The 22,653-nt window shown below is 35.2% G+C and overlaps 1 long non-coding RNA gene across 5 annotated transcripts in view; it reads left to right on the plus strand.

Annotated features, from left to right (window-relative positions):
* LOC110260009 (uncharacterized) overlaps positions 1–22,653 on the plus strand; it is an 822,333-nt gene that overhangs the window by 693,675 nt on the left and 106,005 nt on the right. For 3 of the 5 annotated variants that reach the window (XR_014841892.1, XR_014841891.1, XR_014841890.1), the window contains 2 exons: positions 16,815–16,972; positions 19,414–19,536. This is a non-coding gene — a long non-coding RNA (uncharacterized LOC110260009). Of the gene's footprint in view, positions 1–16,814; positions 16,973–19,413; positions 22,280–22,653 lie in introns of those variants that run through there. The other 2 variants (XR_014841888.1, XR_002342709.2) reach the window with 2 other exon arrangements.

Here is a 22,653-nt window from a genome sequence, read left to right on the forward strand (position 1 = left end):
GGTGATAATTAAGTCGTGAGGGCAGGGCCTTCATGGTGGGATTAGTGCCTGAATAAGAAGAGAGCTGAGAGAGTTTGCTTCCTCTTTCTCTCTTTCTGCTCTGTGAGGACAAAGCAAGAAGAGAGCTCTCACCAGAACTCAGTCATGCTGGAACCCTAAGTCTTGGACTTGTCAGACTCCGGAACTGTGGGAAACAAATTTTTGTTTTTTAAGTTACCCAGGGTATGGTATTTTGTTACAGTAGACTAAGATACTTGGTCTTAAAATGTTTTACAGTTGGTTTTGTATTTAACAAGTAGCTTCTAAAATATCCCATAAAACCAAGACAATCTTAGAAAATCTGGACATATGACTGCCTCAGCTTCAGTGTAAGCAATAGCAATAAACTTGAGGAACTGAGAAAACATGGTACTCAGTCACCTCTACTTGAGGTTCTCTTATCACTTTATCTGGTTTTTAGCTCCTATGTGTTCTGTATGTTATAGAATATATGGGATCTATATATGTGGCAATTTATGAGACTTAATAATGCAGCTTGATTATGTACATGATAATCATGTCTCCCTTGACTCTGTTTTCTATTCCTGACTGGCTCCTTGAGTGGGCCATGGGCCCTCAGTTTTCATTGGTACAACTGTTATGCAGGCTTCAATCCATTTGCATTTCAACAGCCTTGGTGAAACATTTCATTTTCATCAAATTCTCTTCAAAGATCCTTTATAGATAAGATAGGCCTTGGTTTTATGATGCCTCAAATATATGCCTCCCACCTCCGACCATGTAGAAGATGAAAACTACCGGTCCTTGTAAATCCACTAATATGCGTTTGACTTTTGCTTCCCTTGCACTTATTTTCATTTCTATTCTACAGCTATACACCAGACCAGCACCAAGTTGCCCCCAACGCTATGCTCCATAATTTCTCAAGATATACACACACTCCTTCAAGTAAATGCAATTAAAACGGTACAACATCCAGTTATAAGTCCTGAAGATCTTAATGTACAGCATGGTGATCATAGTTAATTATACTGTATTGCATACATGGAAGTCAGAAACAGAGTAAAATTTAAATGTTCTCATCAATAAAAAAAATTATGTGATATTATGAAGGTGCTGGCTAACACTATTATGGTAATCATTCTGCAATAGATAAGTGTATCAAATCAACACATTAGACACCTTAAACTTATGCAGTGTTGTATGTCAATTATATTTCTGTAAAGCTGGAAAAGAAAAGTACATGCAATTGAATCCAATTATTCATTTCGACATCCTACTCTATGCACAATTCTGAAAAGATTTCATGATTACAAAACAATGGGCACTTCAGATTTTTACAGCAGAGAGGTTAAAATATTGGTGAAGGTATGGTATAGAAAGTATGAAGGTGGGAAGTAGGAAATCTCGGGCTTTCATACTAGCTTTATAGCTTAATCATTCTCTGTCTCAGCTTACTCATCTTAGAAATAGGAATCATAATACTTGTTCTCTGTATTTTATACTGATATCAAGGCAAATAAAACAAAAATACTCTGAAGAACATAAAATGGTGAGCAAACATAAGGATGGCTAGTGTTAGATCTATCACTGCTTAAAACAGCTAGATTACCTTCAGGACACTCAGCCTTGCCCAGGAGTCCCTCCCAACAGGTAACAGGTATTATGTCTGCGCTTGGTAAGGCAAGCTTGTATCCGTATGAGACACATACTATGGATTTGGGCCTTATGGACAGTGGTATATTAGATTTGGTCTCTTTATGAAAATTGTGCTTCATCCATTCATTTGACAGAAAAAGTCAAAATGTGAAAATGAATGATTGTCTCAAAAGAAAAGTGGCTATGTAGAGAGGGTGAAGCATGGGGAGATGCCTCTGTCAGGAGTGAATGCAGAGGGAGTATGGCAAGTGCTTCAGACTTTGCAGCTGGAAGATGCAGTAAAAGGAGTTAAGGAGGAAGCATTTTCTTTTCTTTTTTTTAGAGTGCTTGCCCTTTAAAGAAGGGAACACTGACCCAGGAAGTCTGAGGTATTTTTATAAAGAACTTATAAGGCCCTATGTTTTGACTTGGGTGTGCATATTTCTAATTTTCTGCCCCTTTACAGACACATTTGTTCTCACCATATTGCAACAGATCTGTATTCCTAGCCAATTCCCTTGAATTCCTAATTCTTGTTAACAACTCTGGCAATTAACCAATTACTCCTTCCACTGAAGGGCTCAGGGAGGAAGGGACCAATGATTTATAGCAGCACAGCATCCGTGCTTGTTGAATTGAACTCAATTGCTGGAGTACTTCATTTAGAGAATAGATAGGCAGGTGAGTAGCCAACAGGCTGAAGCCAATCAAAAGACTAAAACTGCCAGCAGGTGACAGGTTGGAAGTGCCACTCCCTCTGACTCTTGTGCTGTTTCTTGCCTCTTCTCCGTGTTCCCAGAACGCTGTTGAAAACATGGTGTTGCCCATGTGGGTCAACCAGCTAATCCAGTGCTGACGGTTTTACAGAATTTAAGGAGTGTTAGAAGTTGTCTAGCTGGGGAGTCCAGGAAGCTCTTCTAAAATGCCCTAGTGAACAGCCGTTTAGGTGCTTTACAAATAGTATCAGTAATGACTGAAAGGAAGCTCATTCCACTGCTAGACAAGTCTCTTTGTTGGAAAGTCTCCCTTAAAATGAGAAAACAAAAGCAAAACAAAATAAAAACTTTGTAGTCTGTACTCACCACTCATCCTATTTTTGTCCTGTGAAGCAATCTAGAATAACCCTTTTCCCACCTTAGATAATGTGTCTGCAAAGCTAGAGAACAGCTTTCATGTTTCTATCCTTTTTGGTCACTGTAGTTCCTCTAATGATCATGGAGTATGGTTTTCTTATCTCTTTCCAGCATCATCTAAAGACATGCTTTCCTTTTGCAAGTCTCTTCTTAAATGGCAGTACCAAAATTTTAATGTATTTACCAGTTTGATTTTCTTTTGATCTATATTCCTGCCATTTAACATTCCCATATCACCTGTAGTTCCAGTAAACCATAGATTCTGAGGGAACTATTCAACTGAAGCCAATAAAGTGACCAGAAACATTCTGATGACATTTGCTAGTTCTTATCTGAAATAACTTTTGGAGTCATCATTTCTGTTTCAAGAACTGTTTCTAGGGCTGTGTGGCATGGCTTGAACTTTTGATGTGCTCTTTAAGAGAATCTAAATTTACTGAGTTAATAAAACTATAGACACTGATAAAGGCAATAATAGAGCAAGGGGAGGTGAGCAATGGTATATCAGCTAGAGGGAGGGAAGGGAAGGTCACTCTCGAGAGAGGCAGGCAAATGTTTCTTGCAGAAAAGAAAGCTCTTTGGTGGTAGATATGGAATCAGCCTAAAGGGCAGGGCTGACCAGGTGTGCAGACATGCCAGTGTGTACATGATGTGAATCGAGGGGTGCTAAAACACTACCACTTCCCACATATTTGTTGTACTCCTCCTACCACCAGAAAGCCCTATGTGGTTAACACCTTTTGCTTAAGGCCACCATAAAAATGTAAATGTTCTCTGGGAGATTAAAATATTAATCCATTATCAACCAGTAACATCTTAGCTATACATGACCAAATTAGTACTGGCTGGTCACTGAGTGGATCCCTGAGGGAATAGGCTGCAAAACTGATAGGTTTTAATTGAAGGAGAATAAAGAAGATACAAAAAGACAAAGTTGCAAGATTGTGATGCAAGGCAGTGAATAGAAGGAATAGAGATAAAGATTTGGTGAATAGTGAGCTGCCTGAAACAAGTGAGGGGCTACTGTGAAGGCCTATGGCACCTCCTACCATCCGTGTGGATACTGGGAACTGGATGAATAGAAGGAGGATGCTAAAAAGCAGCTCTAAAGGAATACTAATATATCTCTTAGGTTGAAATGCTATGGATGGAGGCCCTGAAGAAATATCTATAGGGTTTGAGCTCAGAAACTCTAATAAGTCAACTGTGTAGGCATGGCATCCTAGTTCTTTTTTTAATTATCATTTCCTTCTTCTGTATGGACCTAAATGTTTTCAGAGCTGTAAATTATAAGGGGAACTATCATTTGGATCCCTGCTTTTTTCTCTTTTTATTTTATTTTCTTTGATTTTCCCCATTTTATTCCTGCTATTTTCTTGACCAAACCCCAAAAGAGTGTTGAATTAGCAAATGGATGGGAGGAGGGGTCACAAAGTAGCTCATAAGTGAGAAAAAGATAAGAATAATTTTCATATTCTTTATAATCATGAACTAGGAGTCTTTGACTTCCAATGGCAAAGAAACTACTCAAAGTATCTTAGGCACAAAAGAAGAGTTTATTTATTCCAGTAAAGAAAGAGTGGAAAAAGGAAGGTAATCTCAGGGATGTCTTGATTCTGACACTTCAGTGCTGGCACCTCTCTTTCCTCCTATCCTCCTATTTTTATGGATGCTTCTTCTTCTTGCTGCCTGGTAGCATTATTCTTTCCTACAATGGAGGGGCTTTCTTCACATTGAAGGCTTATTTATAGCTTTACAACCTCATGACCATATGAGATAGAAAATATAAAATATATATATATATATAAGTTTTAGGAAAAATGCGAAGCAGAGAAGGCTCTTATTTGTTCAATGTAAGTTGTTATTCCCAGAATGATCATCAGCCAAGGTGTAGAGTGCCTTAATTGGCTTATTCTGAATCCCATGTTACTCCCATGGCCAGCTGATATCAGCCAAGAAAGGAAGGACGTTGGACAAAAAAATCTAGAATCATATAAAGAGGAAGACTGGGGGAGTCATTTGATAGCAGTGTCGACACCATGAATTCCAAATGAGAGTGAAAATCTTGGTGGGGATTTTTACAACCTGCAGCCTACTTTTTGAAATGGACTGTGTTAGTCTACTAAGACTACCATGACAAAATATCACAAACCAGGTGGCTGAATAGTAGAAATTTGCTCTCGCACAGTTCTGGAAGCTGGAAGTCTAAGATCAAGGGGAGGTCGGGTTGTTTTCTCCTGAGCCTTCACTTTGTGGTTTGTAAATAGCCTCCTTCTCACTGTGTCTCACTGTGTCTTACAGTGTCTCCCCATTACACATACATATTTATCCTTCTCATAAGGACACCAGCAATTTGGGATTTGGGTCTCACCCTTATGATTTCATTTAACCTTAATTATCTCCATAAATTTCCTACCGCCAAATAAGTCACACTGGGGGTGGGAGCATCAGCATAAGGATTTTAAGGGGATTAACATGGACTAATCTAGTTTTCCATTTCCACTAAGGAAATGGACCCAGCTGAAGAATGATGTTTGAATTTATTTTTTTCCCCTAAATCTTACAGGGTAGGCATAAGTTTGCAAGGATTGGGAAAAAACATATAGAATATTTGCAGTTTAAGGGTTGATGAGATCAAGATCATGTGGTATAAGGCCTCTGAAGACCAGATCTAGCAAATATGTAAAAGAAATTAGATTAGTATGAGCTGGGAATTCTGCCTAATAAAAATAAACAAAAAACAAAAACTGATGTTAAGTTCTTGGAATGGTCTCCCCAAAGAGGACAGCCCTAATCTCAGGAGAGGCAGGTACTTTTGTGCCAAGTTAAAGAAAAATCTCTCTCTGATTTTGTCTGATGTGCAGGTTGGCCATATTTTTTGTCAGTGCCATCATCCAAGAGCTAAGTTTTTTCAAAATGTCTAGGAAAATACAATACTTATCTGTAAATGTGAATGCTAATGTAACCCTATTGCTTACTAACTGCCATAGGATGAAATAGATACATATTTAAAATATCTATGGTTGGACCTTTAAAATCATCATTTCTACTAAGAGGCAGTTTATACCATATTTTTTCTTTTTACCTAAAGTGAAAATCCAGTCTCTTTACTGAGAGACTAATAATCTGGTAGGGATCCTTATTTATTTGGAAGAATGAGGTTTAGGAAAACAGAAATAAAAGTATTTTTGGAAATCAGGTCTGGGGAATGGATCACTACTGTGATCCATTGAATGAAAGCCGAGTGTTCACTTGGTGTGTGGTTCATTTATAATCCCACCTACCTGTGTACGTGGACTATATTTGAGGTGTGTGTGTGTGTGTGTATGTGTGTATATATGTATGTGTGAGAGAGAGAGAGAGGTTAGTAAGAGAGGTGGGGATGAAACAGAATTGAAAGGGAAGGAAATCAGTATGTGAGTAGCACAATTTAGAAATTACTCTTTTAAAAATAATATAGTTTGAAAAATAAGAGAAACCTGGCAATGAGTTTTCTTTCTTATAGCCAGGTTTGTGTTAAAAACTTTCTCATATACAAATGGAAACTCATGTATCATGCCCTCTGCAAATATAAGCAAGGTTGTGCACATATGTCCCAAATTAATTCTGAAGCAATTTCAGACCAAGATTTGTGTTAATGTATTTAACAAGTAATTAGTTGTTCATTCATTCATTAACAGCATATTTAAAAACTTCTTGCAAAGCCCCACCTCCCCCCTCAACAAAGTGGAACTTCTAAGAAGACAGAAGGGATATAAAATATGTTGGGGAAAATGGGAAAAACAAATCAAAAAATGAAAATTACATGTTAGTTGTAGAAGAACATTAGTCATAGAAATGGGATTTACAAAGAAAACACTTTGCTTCCCTTTACCTTTTCACACAAAAAGGGTGAAGTTGTGAATTGGAGCTGCATCAGTGGGTACTTTAGCATTTTATGATTCCAGTTTAGTATAATGTTTTTCTCTCTTGGACATTATAATTTTTTCTTCCATTTGTAAAGTGCTTTATAGTTTTCTAAGCAGTTTCACATAGAGTAGTTCATTTGTGGAACTAATAGCATTTACGGGGGATAACAATATTCTAATAGAATTGTGCAATTCACATAATGAGTTTAACTTGTTATAAAAATGAATGTCACTAGAATAAGATTGAAGGAGGAACAAAACTGGTCAACAAACTTTATGTAAATGCTGACCATTCCTGATTTGTAGGAGGCAGGGGTTTCTGTATTTTTCTTCAGGCCTCTTCATTCTTCCCCTTTATTTGTAGACCACCTTTCCTGTCTGTCTCCATTTCCAGTTAGCACAGAAGATGACTTGGAGCAGCAGAGGTAGGAATAAGAGGGCTTAATGTGGTGCTTTGTACTTACTCAGGGCACAAGAAATATGTATGTTTTCATGTTTCATAAAAATATTAATGAGCACAGTTGGCCACTTCTTAGTAGCTGACAAAGATTTGAAAATATTTTATGCAGAGATTAATAGAAATGCAAAACAGCATTTAGGATAAGCTAATAGCATTTTACCCTATTAAAACATACCTCTAGCCTTAGCATAGAGAGATTAGACAATACCTAGTGTTGAATCACCATATCTATTATTTTTTCATCTCTTCTCTGCTCAAACATCGATTCAAGCCTGGCTTTCCAACTTGAGAACTTCATACCATCTTCACATTTCATTTTTGGTAAAAATAGAAAATCATCTAGGATGGAATAATTAATTAGGTAGTTATCAATTTGAAGTATTCTTCAAAGAAGGAATTGGAGGATCTGGAACAATAAAGAAATGGAGGAGTGGGGGGTGAGAAATAAAATTATTTTGGATGAATACAACCATGGGTAAAATATTTTAACTTTCAACAAGGAAGGCTAAAGGCACAAAGATATCCTGTGCCTGCTTCACATTCCTTAAATGTTGTGACAGAGATTGCTTGGTTCCATTCTCATTTTTTCCCTCTTATAAAAATGTCACCCACATTGTCATATGTGGCAATGTGCCCAGCTAAAAATCTGCACTGCCCAGCCTCCCTTTCTCCTCCTTGTTTATATCAGCCTATGGTTTTTGCAATATAGTTAGACTTCTGATCACAAGGAATTGTAGAGAATGGAAGCTACATTCTAAGGATAGACAGGAAAAGACAAAAGGAATCTGAGATACATATGTTGTGTTGAATACCTCTTGTGTATGCCTATTATTCCAACTACTGCTAGGTGACCAGCTTTGCTCCGGTACCTCATCCTTCCTGATCCATAGAATCTCTAATCATTATCTTTACATGGGACATTAGTAGGAACTTCTTTGACACCTAATTAAGTACTAATCCAGAAATGTTAGTGGTGGTGTATATGGGGAGTTAACAAATCTGGGGAAGACTCAGTACCCTTACCAATGGGAAGTGGGGGACAATCAATCCATTGTCCTCTTTCTTTCTGTCAGAAAGTCCTGAAATATATATCATAAAACTTCTCTAACAGCCCATGGAACACTGCAATAGGTCATCCATAGTTGTACTGTCTCAATAAAGCAATCTTGTATTGGCATTCTGTTTTCCTCATGCACACTCCTTCTATACTCCACTCCTGCCCATAAAATGACTTGTATATTCACCTTTGCCTCAGACTCCTCTTTCCAGAGATTCAAGGCAGAAAGTCACAGGAAGAGCAGGATTTTGTTTGTTCTTCCTCCTTTAGGTGTTTTAGGCATAAAGTTAGGTTGTTTGAGATTTTTTTCTTATTTCCTGAGGTAAGCTTTTACCATTCTAAACTTCCCTCTTAAAACTGCTTTTGCTGTGTATTACAGGTTTTGGATCATTTTGTTCTCATTTTATTTGTCTCTAGGTATTTTTTATTTGATTTCTACAGTTATCCATTGATTGTTCACTAGCATATTGTTTGGCTTCCATGTGTTTGTGTGTTTTACAGTTTTTTTTTTTTTTCTTGTATATGATTTCTCATTTCATAGCATTGTGGTTGGAAAAGATGCTTGGTATGATTTCAGCTTTCTTAAATTTACTGAGGCTGGCTTTGTGGCCCAGGATATGATCTATCCTGGAGAATCTTCCCTGTGTATTTGAAAAACAATGTGTATTCTACTACTTTTAGATGGAATGCTCTATAAATATCAGGTTCATCTAGTCTAATGTATCATTTTGACCTGTGTTTTCTTATTAATTTTCTGTCTGAATGATGTGTCCATTGATGTAAGTGGGGTATTAAAGTCCCCCACTATTACTGTGTTATCGTCAATTTCTCATTTATGTTATTGCTTGCCTTATATATTGAGGTGCTAAGTTGGGTGCGTATATATTTTCAGTTGTTACATCTTCTTGGATTTTTTTCTTTTATCATTATGTAATGCTTTTTTTTGTCTCCTGTAACATTCTTTACTTTAAAGTCTATTTTTCTGATATAAGTATTGCAGCTCTGGCTTTCCTTTGATTTCCATTTGCATGGAATACCTTTTCCATCCCCTCACTTTCAGTCCATTTGTATCTCTTGATCTGAGTTGAGTCTCTTGTAGGTAGCAAATATTTGGGTCTTGTCTTTGTATCCATATAGCAAGTCTGTCTTTTTGTTGGAGCGTTTAGTCCATTTACATTTAAGGTACAATGTATGTTCCTACTGCCATTTTCTTAATTGTCTTGGATTTGATTTTATAGGTCTTCCCTGCCCCTTTTTTTCTTTTGTTCTCTTGTGATTTGATGACTGTATTTAGTGTTGTGTTTAGATTCCTTTTTCTATTTGTGTGTATATCTATCATAGATTTTTGTTTTATAGTTATGAGGTTTTTATATAGGAGTCTACATACATGCTTGTTTTAAGTTACTGATCTCTTAATTTCAAACACATATTAGATACTTTGCATTTGAAATCTCCTCCCCTCACAATTACTGTTTTTGATTTTATATTTTACATCTAATTGTTTTGTGGGCAGCTGTGGGCTCAGGAGTCTTTAGGCAGTCTATTTGCTATTGAGTGGGGCTGTTTCCCCACCCTGTTTGTTCTTTTACCTGAGGCATCCCAGCACTGGAGCCTTAGACTGTTGGGTGGGGCTGGGTCTAGGACACAAAATATCAGCCTCCAGGGAGCTCACATAGATGAATGCTCCCCAGTGTATTTGCCACCAGTGTCTGTGTCCCTAGGGTGGGCCACAGCTATGCCCTGCCTCCCCAGGAGATCCTCTGAGACCAGCAAGCAGGTCTGGCTCAGGCTCCTATTAACCTCACTATTTTGTACTTGATCCTAGTGCGCATGAGATTTTGTGTGAGCTCTTTTAAGACTCTATTTCCCCCAATTGTGTGGAGCCCCTGCAGTCAAACCCCCCTGGCCTTCAAAGCCAAATTCTCTGGGGGCTCCTCTTCCCAGTGCTAGACTCCCAGGCTGGGTGGGCCTGATGCAGGGTTCAGGACTCTCACTCTTGTGGGAGAAAAGCTAATGAAATAAAAACAGGTGTAACAATTTTTTTTTAGGTGGCAGACTTAAGCCCTAACATATCAATATTTACATTAAATGTAAAAGGTTTAAATACACCAATTAAAACACCATGATTAGTAGGTTGATTAAAAATAACCTAGTTATTATTTTCTATATAAAACTTCAAATACAATGATATAGGTATATTGGAAGTAAAAGGACAAAAAAAGATATATTATTGATATATATTAATAAAAATAAAGCACAGATGGCTATATTAATTATATAGAGTTCAGAACAAATACAATTGCCAGGGACATTATATACTAATTAATTGTTCAGTAACCCAAGAATATCAGTTCTAGCTATGTATGCATTAGACAAAAGGACTGAAAATATGTGAAGCAAAACTGATACAACCAAAAAAGAAAGTAGACAAACCCACAATTATAGTTGAAAATTTAAATATTTTTCTCTCAACCATTCATAATGTAGACAAAAAATCAGTATGATTATGGATCATCTCACAAGATCTGTTTGACATTTATAGAAAATTTCAACCAAAATAAAGAACACACTTTCTTTTCAAGGGCTTATGGAACATATCCTATGCCAAAAAACAAGCCTTAACACATTTTAAAAAAATGAAATCATCCCAGTTGGGTTCTCTGACCACAGTACAATTAAATGAATAATCAATAGCATAATGAAAATGGGCAAGTCACCAAACGACTTGGAAGCTAAACAATACACTGCTAAATTACTCAAGGGTCAAAGAGGAAGTCCCAGGGGATATTAAAAATTATATTGAATTAAATGAAAATGAAAACACAATATATCAAAATTTGTGATACACTGATGAAATAGTGCAGAGAGGGAAATTTATAACAATAAATTATTACTTTAGAAAAATGGAAAAGTTTCACGTCAATAATCTAAGCTTTCACCTGAAGAAAGTATAAAAGAGCAAAATAAACTGAAGAAAAAGAAGTAAGGAAATAATAAAGATCAGAGGTCAGATAAATTTAAAATACTAAAACAATGGGTGAAATCAATAAAACAAAGATCCAGGTTCTTGAAAAAAATCAACAAAACTGACAATCCTTTAACAATTCTGACAAAAAATAATGACACAATTTACCAATATCAAGAATGAAACAGGATATATCATAACAGACTCTGAAGAGCTGGAAAGGATAATGAGAATAATATGAACAATTGTACACATAAATTTGACAACTTTGGGGAACATAGATGATCAATTTCTCAAAAAGTATAAACTACTATAACTCATTCAACATGTGATATATAATTTAAATATTCTTGTAACTGCTGAGGAAATTGAATATGTAAGTTAAAATCCTCTGAAATTTTCCAGGCCCAGACAGTTTCACTGAAGAAGTCTACTGAACTTTAAGGAAGAAACAGAAAAAGTTATACATAGTATCTTCTCAGAAGAAGAGAAAACATTTCTCAACTCATTTTATGAATCTAGTCTTAGCCTGATACCAAGTAGAGTATAGAGGATAGAGCAGAGAAAATTTAACAGCAGAATTTATCAATGACATTAATAACTATTTTTTTTTAACAATACATATGTATCATGATTTGGCAAGTCTGATTAAGAAAAGAGTAATATCACATAAACACTGATTTGTGAAGTGGGATGTAATTACAAATATGAGGACTATTTAAATAATAGCGAGAGCATACTCTAAGCATATTTAAAGCAAAAATTATTTTATTTATTTATTTTTTTTCTCTAGGGCTGCACCTGTGGCATATGGAGGTTCCCAGGCTAGGGGTCTAATCTGAGCTATTACTGCTGGCCTATGCCACAGCCACAGGAACATGGGATCCAAGCCGCATCTGTGACCTATACCACAGCTCCCAGCAATGCCAGATCCTTAACCCACTGAGCAAGGCTAGGGATAGAACCCGCAACCTCATGGTTCCTAGTCAGATTCGTTAACCACTGCACCACGATGGGAACTCCAAAAATTATTATTATTCTCTTTTCAGGGCCGCACCTGAAGCATACATAAGTTCCCAAGCTAGGGCTCAAATTGGAGCTGCAGCTGCTGGCCTACACCATAGCCACAGCAACACAAGATCTGAGCTACATCTGTGACTTACACCACAGCTCACAGCAGCACCAGATCCATAACCCACTGAGCAAGGCCAGGGATCGAACCACATCCTTATGGATATTAGTTGGGTTCATTACTGCTGAGTCACAATGGAAACTGCCAAAACAAAAATCATTAATTTTTGAAAGAAAAAGTGGAAATCTTGACTAAACTAAAAATAATAGGTGGACATTGAAAGTCAGTCAACTCTGGATTTCCAATTCTGGTAATGAATGAATAGTATAATCACATATCTTGCTGAAAAAAAGCCATGAAAAACATACATTAAATATTTTGTGTATATACGTGTTTTTTGTATATGTGTGTGTATGTATCTGAAGGCACTGGAGAACTAGTAAGACACTGAGAACTTATCAGAACAAAGCATAAGAAAAACAAGAAATACAGAGAGGTGAGCCCAGCACTTACAGCCCCTTTTATATCAGTGCATTCACTGATACCTGATTCAGTGAGCTGCAAAGATAACAAAGAATGTCAAGTAACTGGAAACTAAAAATAACTATTTTTAAACTATTTTATGCAATGTCAGAATTAAACTATATAATTACTACAATTGAGAACTCAATGCACAGATTTCAACTATTAAGTACAGTTGAAAATAGAAATAGAAAACTAGTACATAGGTAAGATGGAAAAAGTCATGAATGAAGCACAGAGAAACAAACTGAAGGAAAATACAAAAAAAAAAAAAAAAGAGATGTAAAAAGGAAGAATTTCACAAACCTGCTAAGAAATGTCCAGAAGCAAAGTAGAGAAAGTTTAGAGAGAGTAATATTTGAAGAGGTAATAGTTGAAATATAAATGCAGATTACACATTAATCTCCATGAGTCTCAAGTAAAAGAAATTAAGAGAAAATCACACCTATCATGGTAAATCTACTGAAAACCAAAGAGAAGAATAAGGTCTTGAAAGCAGTTGCGCAAGAACAAATTACTTTTAAAGGAGCCACAACTTGACTAACAGCAGACCTAACCAGAGAAATGATGGAAGCCAAAAAACATTGAAATCTTTGCTGTACAGTAGAAAATTGACAGAACACTGTAAATCACTTACAACGGAAAAAATAAAAATCATTATTAAAAAATCATTATTTATTTTATTAAAATAAAAATCATTATTAAAAAATCATTATTTATTTTATTAAAATAAAAATCATTATTAAAAATCATTATTAAAAATCATTATTATGCTGAGAAACAAAATGTTTAACCTAGAATTTTATAAAAAGTGAAATTATCCTTCTGCAGTAAAGATTGTTTAAGAAAAATAGTAAAAAAAAAATTCATCAATAACACTAAATTGAAAATAAATGTGAAATGGTATTTTTTAGAAGGAAATGAAATGATTTAAGGAAATGAAATAAAACTTCTTTGAAAAAGACACATGTACCCGCATGTTCATTGCAGCACTATGAAGAAAAGCTACAAAATGTTAGACATTTGGGTACATCTAAGTGAATACTGACTGTACAAATAAAATGAATTATATATTTTAGGCTTTTACATACATACACACAACCAAAATATACAACAGAAGTTTATAAGCTATAAAATTGGGAAGTGGAGTTAAGGTGTTTTGAGATCCTTGAAATGCCTGGGAAAAGAGGAGTCTCATTTTTTTTATCAACTTTTTATATGTCAAGAATTTATGCTCTAATATCTAGAGTTACTGTTAAAATTAAATATTAACAGTAAATGTTGAAATTCCCTTGTGGAATAGTGGATTAAAGATCCAGCATTGTCATGATGGTGGCTTGGTTCACTCCCTGGCTCAGGAGCTTCCATATGCCATGTGCATAGCAAAAAATAAATAAATAAATAAATAAATAATGTTAAAGTAATAGAGGAAAGGTTTAAAATAATTAAAAAATAAAACCCTTAAACTAAAATCAGGCAAAAAGGACAAAAATTTTAGTGGGATATACCTATAGCAAATAGTAAAATCTTATACTTGGAAATAATTTATATTAGCTATTACTTTAAATGTAAATAGAGTAAATGCTCTAAAAAAGACAAAATTGTCAGCTCAAGTAAAAAATAGAAACCACCTACATGCAAATTAAAAGAGATGTTAAGGACACAGAAGAGTGAAAATTAAAAGATAGAAAATGCATACCAAATAAACTTTAAGCAAAAGGCAGGTTGTATAACTATATTATTCTAAGGCAAAGATTTTAAGCAAAAATCATTAATTGACATTAAGGATGCTTCACAAAGGCAATAGTTTTATTTCATTACAAAGGAATAATAATCCTAAACTTGTACATTTATGCCCAAATAAATTCAAATATATAAAACAAAAGTAACTGATAAGCTATTACCTCAAATCCTTATAAATCTACAATATATTTGAACACACTTCTGTAAGTTAACTTTTTTCCTTCTTTCCTTCCCCCTCCTTTCTTCCTTCCTATTATGGTGGGTGAAGAGGAAGAATGAGAGACTCAGCAAGGAAAGCATGTATCTCAGTACATTGTCCAAAAAAAATGAATAGTCCAATATAAGAATTTAAAAAATGGCAAATTAAAATGGATACTATACCTTAAAAAAAATCAGGAACATTCAAATGGGAAAAAAAAGACACTTTAAAGGATGAAGACAAACAAACATAGTATTTGAGCTTGTGTAGAGAAATGCAGACAATCATACACCATTGGTGGTAATATAAATTTGTATAGTCTTCCCATTCTTGGGCATATATCTGGACAAAACTTCTTTGAAAAAGACACATGCACCTGCATGTTCATTGCAGCACTATTCACAATAGCCAACACATGGAAACAACCTAAATGTCCATCAACAGAGGAATGGATTAAGAAGATGTGGTATGTATATACAATGGAATACGACTCAGCCATAAAAAGAACAAAATAATGCCATTTGCAGCAACATGGATGGAACTAGCGACTCTCATGCTGAGTGAAGCAAGTCAGAAAGAGAAAGACAAATACCATATAATATCACTTATATCTGGAATCTAATATATGGCACAAATGAACCTTTCCACAGAAAAGAAAATCATGGACATGGAGAACAGACTTGTGGCTGCCAAGGGAGAGAGGGAGGAAGTGGGATGGACTGGGAATCTGGGGTTAATAGATGCAGACTATTACCTTTGGAATGGATAGGCAATGAGATCCTGCTGTATAGCACTGGGAACTATATCTAGTCACTTATGATGGAGCATGACAATGTGAGAAAAGGAATGTATATGTGTATATGTGACTGGGTCACCTTGCTGTACAGCAGAAAATTGACCAAACACTGTAAACCAACTATAATAGAAAAAAATAAAAATTTGTAGTCTTTTTAGAGGAGCAATTTGTCATTTTCCATCAAAATTCCCATAGGGTTTTTAGTATTTACTCTGAATGAGTAATGAAAACCTACAAAGAAGCAGGTAAAAGGATACTTGTGGCAAAAAAAAAAAAAAAAAAAAAAAAACGGTAATTGAGAAAAACTTGGGGTAAAAGATCCTAAATAACTTTCAACAATCAAATATTTATATGAATTATGTTTTTCCATGTTATGGAAAACTATTCAGAAATCCCAATAGTAACAATCTAAAATAAGTTAGATTTACAAATACTGAAATAGAAAGATCTTTAAAAGAAAAATTAAGTGGAAAACTTAACTTATAAAACAGTATTGAATACTATCCTATTTATGTAGAAGTAAACCATTTATATATTAAACACACAAATGTGACTGTATTTATGTAAATGAATAGTAAAAAGTCAGGAAGATACATTTAAGTGATAAGTTACTGTGATTAGTTCTGTGTAAAGAAGTAAGATTTCTTACTTTTTTCTAGCTACATATTGTTTCCATTTATAAAACAAATTTGTATTTGTGCATTTTTTGTGTGATTAAAATATGAATTACAGATATACTGTAATACTCACGTCAAGGTATATGGCTTTGTGGTTTTATCAGTCCCTCAGTGAGATTTATTTTTCAAGAATTCAAATATCTACTTTTCTGTTTCCCAGCAAAGCCTCTCTGGTATCAAATGATGAAATTACAACATGAAATATTAACTATAAGAAAATGGTCTAATAGAAAAAAGTAATAGAAAAAGTAGTAAAGAGTTGTAGTAACATATGAAAAATGAGTTGCAATAGGTTATACATTTCAGCTGCAATTAGTACCTGAGAACCTATAGAATATCAAGATTTTTTTATAGACTACTTTCAGAAAGATCTCTACCTAATTTTTTGATGTAAAAATGACTCTATATTCCACCTGATATTTATTGCAGAATTGGGGACTTGAATGGGGCATTCCATCCTCCACTTCCTTACTCCCCACTTCCCTTATTATTCTGGTTAAATGGAGAGAGTATTGACTTCTGTTCCAAGCATGTGTCTTTCTTAGTGGGACGCCCCTTCTGGACCCTAGGGACCTTGAGCAACTAGTTTGTGTGCCAGCTGTTCTGTATTTTTGGATGATGAAAATTGATTTTCCTCCCTTTAGCAGGTGCCGTCTCCAGGTGAGCCTCTTCCCTCATGACCCGTACAGATTATGCCATCAATAGCAGGAGAGGGGATGAGGAGGAAAGTTTGGAGTGCTCAGCACACAGCACCAAGGGGCCCCATGAAGGCTTACAGCAGTGAGGGTGCACTAGAAAAAAGGTAATAATAAACTTAATTTAGAACTGTTTCCTTCTTCACATATCTTGGTCATATGTAGTGTTTATATGCATTTTCTGAGATTATCTACATGGACAGACAGACTGGTCTTATATTGGTCTGTATAGTCCTAAATGATCATTCTTGTTAAACTTGAATAACGGGAAGACGCATTTCAAGAAGAAGAATAATTATAAAGGATCTCAGTGTGGCTTAATTTATTATAATAGACCTAATTTTTTCAAATATGTCTTATTGTGCTTACCACTGCTGGGCAACTATGGAAATCTAACTACAAAGTTGAGACTTTGGTACACATCAGAAAAACTCAGAAATTTTGAGTTGGAAAATAAATACAAAAGTACATTTTTGTGCTTGTATATAGGATAAATTTAGGGTTTTGAGTCTAGAAACTGGTAACTAGTTATTGCAAGTGCCTAGATCTAAGTTGTTAAATGTGTGAATGAGTGTATGGTGGCTCTGGGAGGAGGGGACAGGGGTAAATGCAGGTGGAAAAACAGGAGTCTTTCTATTACAGATGAAAACTCAAGAGAAAAGCCTTCCAAAGTTCTAGGTATTTTTAGATATTTGTTTTTAAAAAAAGGGTGAGACTGACATCTAGCAGTATAAGTTAGCGTCAGTTACTAAGACAACTGGAGTTGGAGATAGAGTGTGGTTGGATGGTAGGATCACCAGAATGGTTTATATAAAAATCAAGTCTTCCTAGAGTGAATACACAAGACCAGCAGACAATGTGCCATGAAAATTTATGAGACAGTTTCTAGGAAAAGTCATACAGAAAACGTAGTTCATCTGGACATCCACAAAGTTTGAACATTACGGGAGTTGTCATCCTAAAGCTCTGTGGTACTCTAGGTTAATTTTCCTCCTTCTTGTATTCAATTATTGCAGGTAGTGGTAGTGATACATTTTATTGCATAAAGATTAGTTGTTTTTTTGCCAGAGAAGGTAAATGTGGAAGAGGTAAAGAAAGAATATGTTTTAATGCTTCAGATAATTATATGCTGTGGAGAAATTCTAGAGAGGATGAAATAAAATGTGCAGGATGAAAAAAGCCCAAGAAAAATACTTGAAATAGTCACAAGGAAGCAAACTCTGGATCATACAACAGAGCAGGACTTGTTTTGCTAGAAAAGTGTTCATGTCATTAAAATTATACAAGGGATGATATTGTAATGATGTGACTAAGAGCTCTAGAGACAACTTTGAAACAGAGGAACAATTGCCTGGCAGAACTCTAAAGGAAAAACACTAAGGCCAAGTAAGGCAAATGATGTGCCCCAAAGAGTAGTATACAGGGTGCCCAGTGTTTTTCTGTAAGAATAACATGGCCTTTCATATGTTAATATAATAGGTGACCAAGTGTGAATAGCAAACAAATTAAAAATTTGGTACAATGACCAAATATATATACCTGGCATGTGACTTGTGATTATAATACAGCAACACAAGAGCAAATCTTTTTGATTATCACTTATGTAAAATGTCTTTTTTTTTGGCTGCATGGTGTGGCAAGCAGAAGTTCCCAGTGTGAAAGGTCTTTTTGCTATTAATTGATTCCTCTGTGAATCAAAATGAGAATAGATGCATTTAAAGAATTTTAAATGTACATAATATATAAAAATATGTTATATATTATACGTAAGTATATATGAAGTTCATGGTCCAGCATCTGAAATCTGAATCCTGCATTGTAAAGACACACTGCAAAGACTTCATTTAGAGAAAGGCAAATGGAAAAATGCCTTGTCTGACAGTTACTTCATGGAAGAAGTAGACTGAAAGCCAAGAGAAGAAATAACCCCATGTTGCATGGTTTCTCTTCCATATATTCCAAATAATTTTCCACATATTTGGAGAGAGCTTTCATTGAGGAAGGATTGTCCCTTTCTATCAAACTAGAAGAAAAAACTTGAACCAACAGGTTAAAATTGCAAGAAGTAAATATAAAGCAAAGCTTTCTTTGTAATAATAAAACCTTCCCCACCTCAGAACAGCCTTCCTGTGAGGCAGGGATGTCTTGTTACTAAGAGTGACAAAGTTGAGATTGGGTGACAACTGCCTAAAATGCTACAGAGGATTTACTTGTTGGATGGAAGGTTGGATTAGGTTAGTCTTAAGGTTCCTTCCAACTTTAAAATTTTAATATTCTATGAAAATAAATTAAGCAAGATCTGACTATTTCAGATTGTGGCAGTTCTGCATACGTGGTTTACAGCTTGTCTATAAAAGTAAACTGAAGGGAGAAATTACAAAAAAAAAAAAATCAACCAGAGCAAAGCTAGAAAATGGGAAGTACTTCCAAATTGGACACTGAAAATTAAAACACTTGTTTAAATAAATAAGATCATAGACAGATGGATAATATCCTTATAGTTATTTATTACTTTATAAATATATCTCATATGTTCTAAAATATCCAGATATTATAAGGACTCTTCCAGTGAACACTTCTTGACGTGGCAAGGGAGGAGTTAAATCTTCTGTCCTCAAAAGTCCACAGGAATGTTTATCAACTCTGGAGCAGGCCTTCTTTCTTCCTCTTGGTGAGTTAAGTCCGTCTCTGCTTTGTTTGACGCTGCCCATTTGAGGAAAGCTTATCCCTGACCTTCTGCCAGAGAGACTGATGACAAGGACGGTTTGCACTAACCTTGACATTCACCAGGGTAAATGGCTTTTTCCACAAGTAGTCAGCAAACAAGGAGAGCCAGTCAAGAGCTAATGAATCTGTACCTGAGAGAAACTGAACAACAATTGTGCTTTTAAAGAAGAAAAGAGTCCTTGGAAGGTGCAGGCCCATCTGATGCTTAAAGGTTCAGGGGAAATTAACTCTTTTAGCCAAAGCAGTTTGAAAATAAATAAATAAAGACAACCCCTGGTGTTAAAATCTGCCATGAGAGGACCTTTTTAAGTCTGACTTTCTGGTCTTTCCTTCCTTGAATGAACTTGCAGTGCCATTCTGTGGAACACAGAGAAGACAGGGTGATGTTACAGAGTGACCAGGATGGCAGGGTACATTTTTTTTTTCAGCCATCATTTATCCCACTCACCCCAAATCCTTCTCTACCAAGTTCAAGAGAAGTAAATTGTGAATCTTATTTTTTCAAAAGAGTGGCTCAGTTTATCTCCTTCATATGTTTTATAAATATATATTTATATTCATGTATTTACATGATATATATAAACACAAAAAGCAATATAGAATGGAACTTCCCTATTATAGACAATCAGAAAAACTAATATTCTCTAAGGGATCTCTGTGACCAGATAGAAATACCACTGGTCAAACTAAAAATTGTAGCCCTTTGATATTTTGCCCCACTCGATGCCCTGTGAATTCTGTTCTTATTCCTCCAGTATTGATTACTCTATTTTCATTATATTTGTGTATTACAATCTCTTCTATATAATTTTATCCTGAAGCAAAACTACTAACATTATTCTTTACTTGGGGTTTGTATTCCTTGGTTCTTAACTAGATTTGTAAAAATACTATTCAGGTTACAAGACATTTTTTATCCACTACAGTGTGTTACTCACTTCTGGGATACTTAAGTTTAGCATGGAAATGTATGCTGGTGCCTTTTAAAAGTTGACCAGCTGTTTTCCTGAGCTTCCATCAATTTTCTTTTTGCTCTTCAACATGCAGTATCAGTGCTGGTGTTCTCACCCACATGACTTTATCCATCACAGCAAAAGTGTTCCTACATTTACATTACTCTCTGTTTTTTATTTTTAATTGTTACATTTTAACATAACTAAGAAAATGCACAAATTTTAAGTATACATTATAAGACATTTTTACAAAGTGACACATCCATGCAACCACCTAGATGAAAGAAAAGCACAATATCAATGCACCAGAAAATTCTCTAATGCCCTGTCGCATTCACCCCTTTTCCAAGTGTCCTGAGCTAGATATTTTTCCAACAGTGTTACATTTCTGAAATTCCTCCAAGTGGTTGAGTGTAGCTGTAGTTTGTTCCTTTTCAATGCTATATAAAATTTCATTGCATGAATATACTACTATTTTTTTATCAGTCTTCTACTGACAAACACTTGAGTTGTTTCCATTTTTTTTTAATATAATTGTTTGTTATTAGGAATCATGCTGTTGTTTCTATTTTCACATGTGTATACAGTTTTCTTAGGAATGAAATTGTTGGGTCATAAGTAATGTATATATCCGCTTTATTTTTTTTTGTTTTTTTGTTTTTTTGGTTTATTTTTTTTTGTCTTTTGTCCTTTTAGGGCCTTACCTGCAGCATATGGAGGTTCCCAGGCTAGGGATCTAATCAGAACTGTAGCCTCTGGCCTACGCCACAGCCACAGCAACGCCAGATCTGAGCTGCGTCTGCAGCCTACACCACAGCTCCCAGCAGTGCTGGATCCTTAACCCACTGAGCAAGGCCAGGGATCGAACCTGCAACCTCATGGTTCCTAGTGGATTCATTTCCTCTGCGCCACGATGGGAACTCCTATATCCACTTTAGTAGGTATTATCAAATAATATTCTTGTTCCAAATCCTCTCAATACTTGATTTTACAGTATTTTCTTTCTTTTCTCTTCCTTGTCTTTTTTTTTTTTTTTTTTAACTTTAGCTTCTCAGGGGGAAAGAAACACAGTTAATTTGTGGCTTTAATTTCCATTTCCTTAATACTAATGGTTTCAAGCATATTTTCATATATATATATATATTGACTTTTCCGACATCCTCTTTTGAATAGCGACTTTTTCAAGTCTTTTGCTCATTTTCTTACTGAATTATTTGTCTTTTCATCATATAGTCTGGACACAAGGCATTTTTAAGATCAATGTATTGCAAATATATTCCCCCACTATATGGCTTGCCTTTTAATTAAACTTTGTAATAGTGTCTTTTGATGAAAAAATTTTCATAATTTTAATGATAATCAATTTACTGGTATTTTTCTATATGCTTAGTACTTTTTATGTTCTACCAAAGAAATTCTGCCTTACCAAGATCATGAAGAAATTGTCCTTTGTTGTCTTCTAGAAGTTTTATTGTTCTACTTTTACATTTTGTTCTAGAGTCCAACTGAAATTGATTTTTCTATATATGTGAGGGAATTGAGATTTATTCTTTATATGACTGTTCAGTTGGCCCACACATCAACCTTTACATTAAAGCAGTCATACATGTGTGAGTTCCTTCGTAGACTCTCTATTCTGTCCCACTGAGAAGTCTGTCATGATTCGGCAATATTATATGGTATTCTTTATGGTAATAATTGAAAAATGGTTGTATAAACTTTGTTCTTCTCCAAGATTGTCTTGATATTCTTGGTTAAATTTCCAAATGAATTTTATTTTTTTATTTTTTATTTTTTGGCTTTTTTAGGGCTGCATCCGTGGCATATGGGAGTTCCCAAGCTAGGGGTCAAATCAGAGCTATAGCTGCCACCCTACACCACAGCTCACTGCAACGCTGGATCGTTAACACACTGAGAGAGGCCAGGGATCGAATCTGCATCCTCATGGATACTAGTTGGGTTCGTTACCGCTGAACCACAATAGGAACTCCCTCCATATGTATTTTAGAGTTAACTTATCACTTTCTCTATACACATACATATATAAACACTAAATCTGCTAGTATTTTGACTGGTATGATATTAATTATATGAATTTAGAAAGGATT

Source organism: Sus scrofa, chromosome 3 (assembly GCF_054392235.1).
Source record: "Sus scrofa isolate SSC_HxYL_T2T_F1_AM1 chromosome 3, Sscrofa_HxYL_maternal_Yorkshire_Landrace_v2.0, whole genome shotgun sequence".
In the NCBI taxonomy this organism is placed as follows: domain Eukaryota; kingdom Metazoa; phylum Chordata; class Mammalia; order Artiodactyla; family Suidae; genus Sus; species Sus scrofa.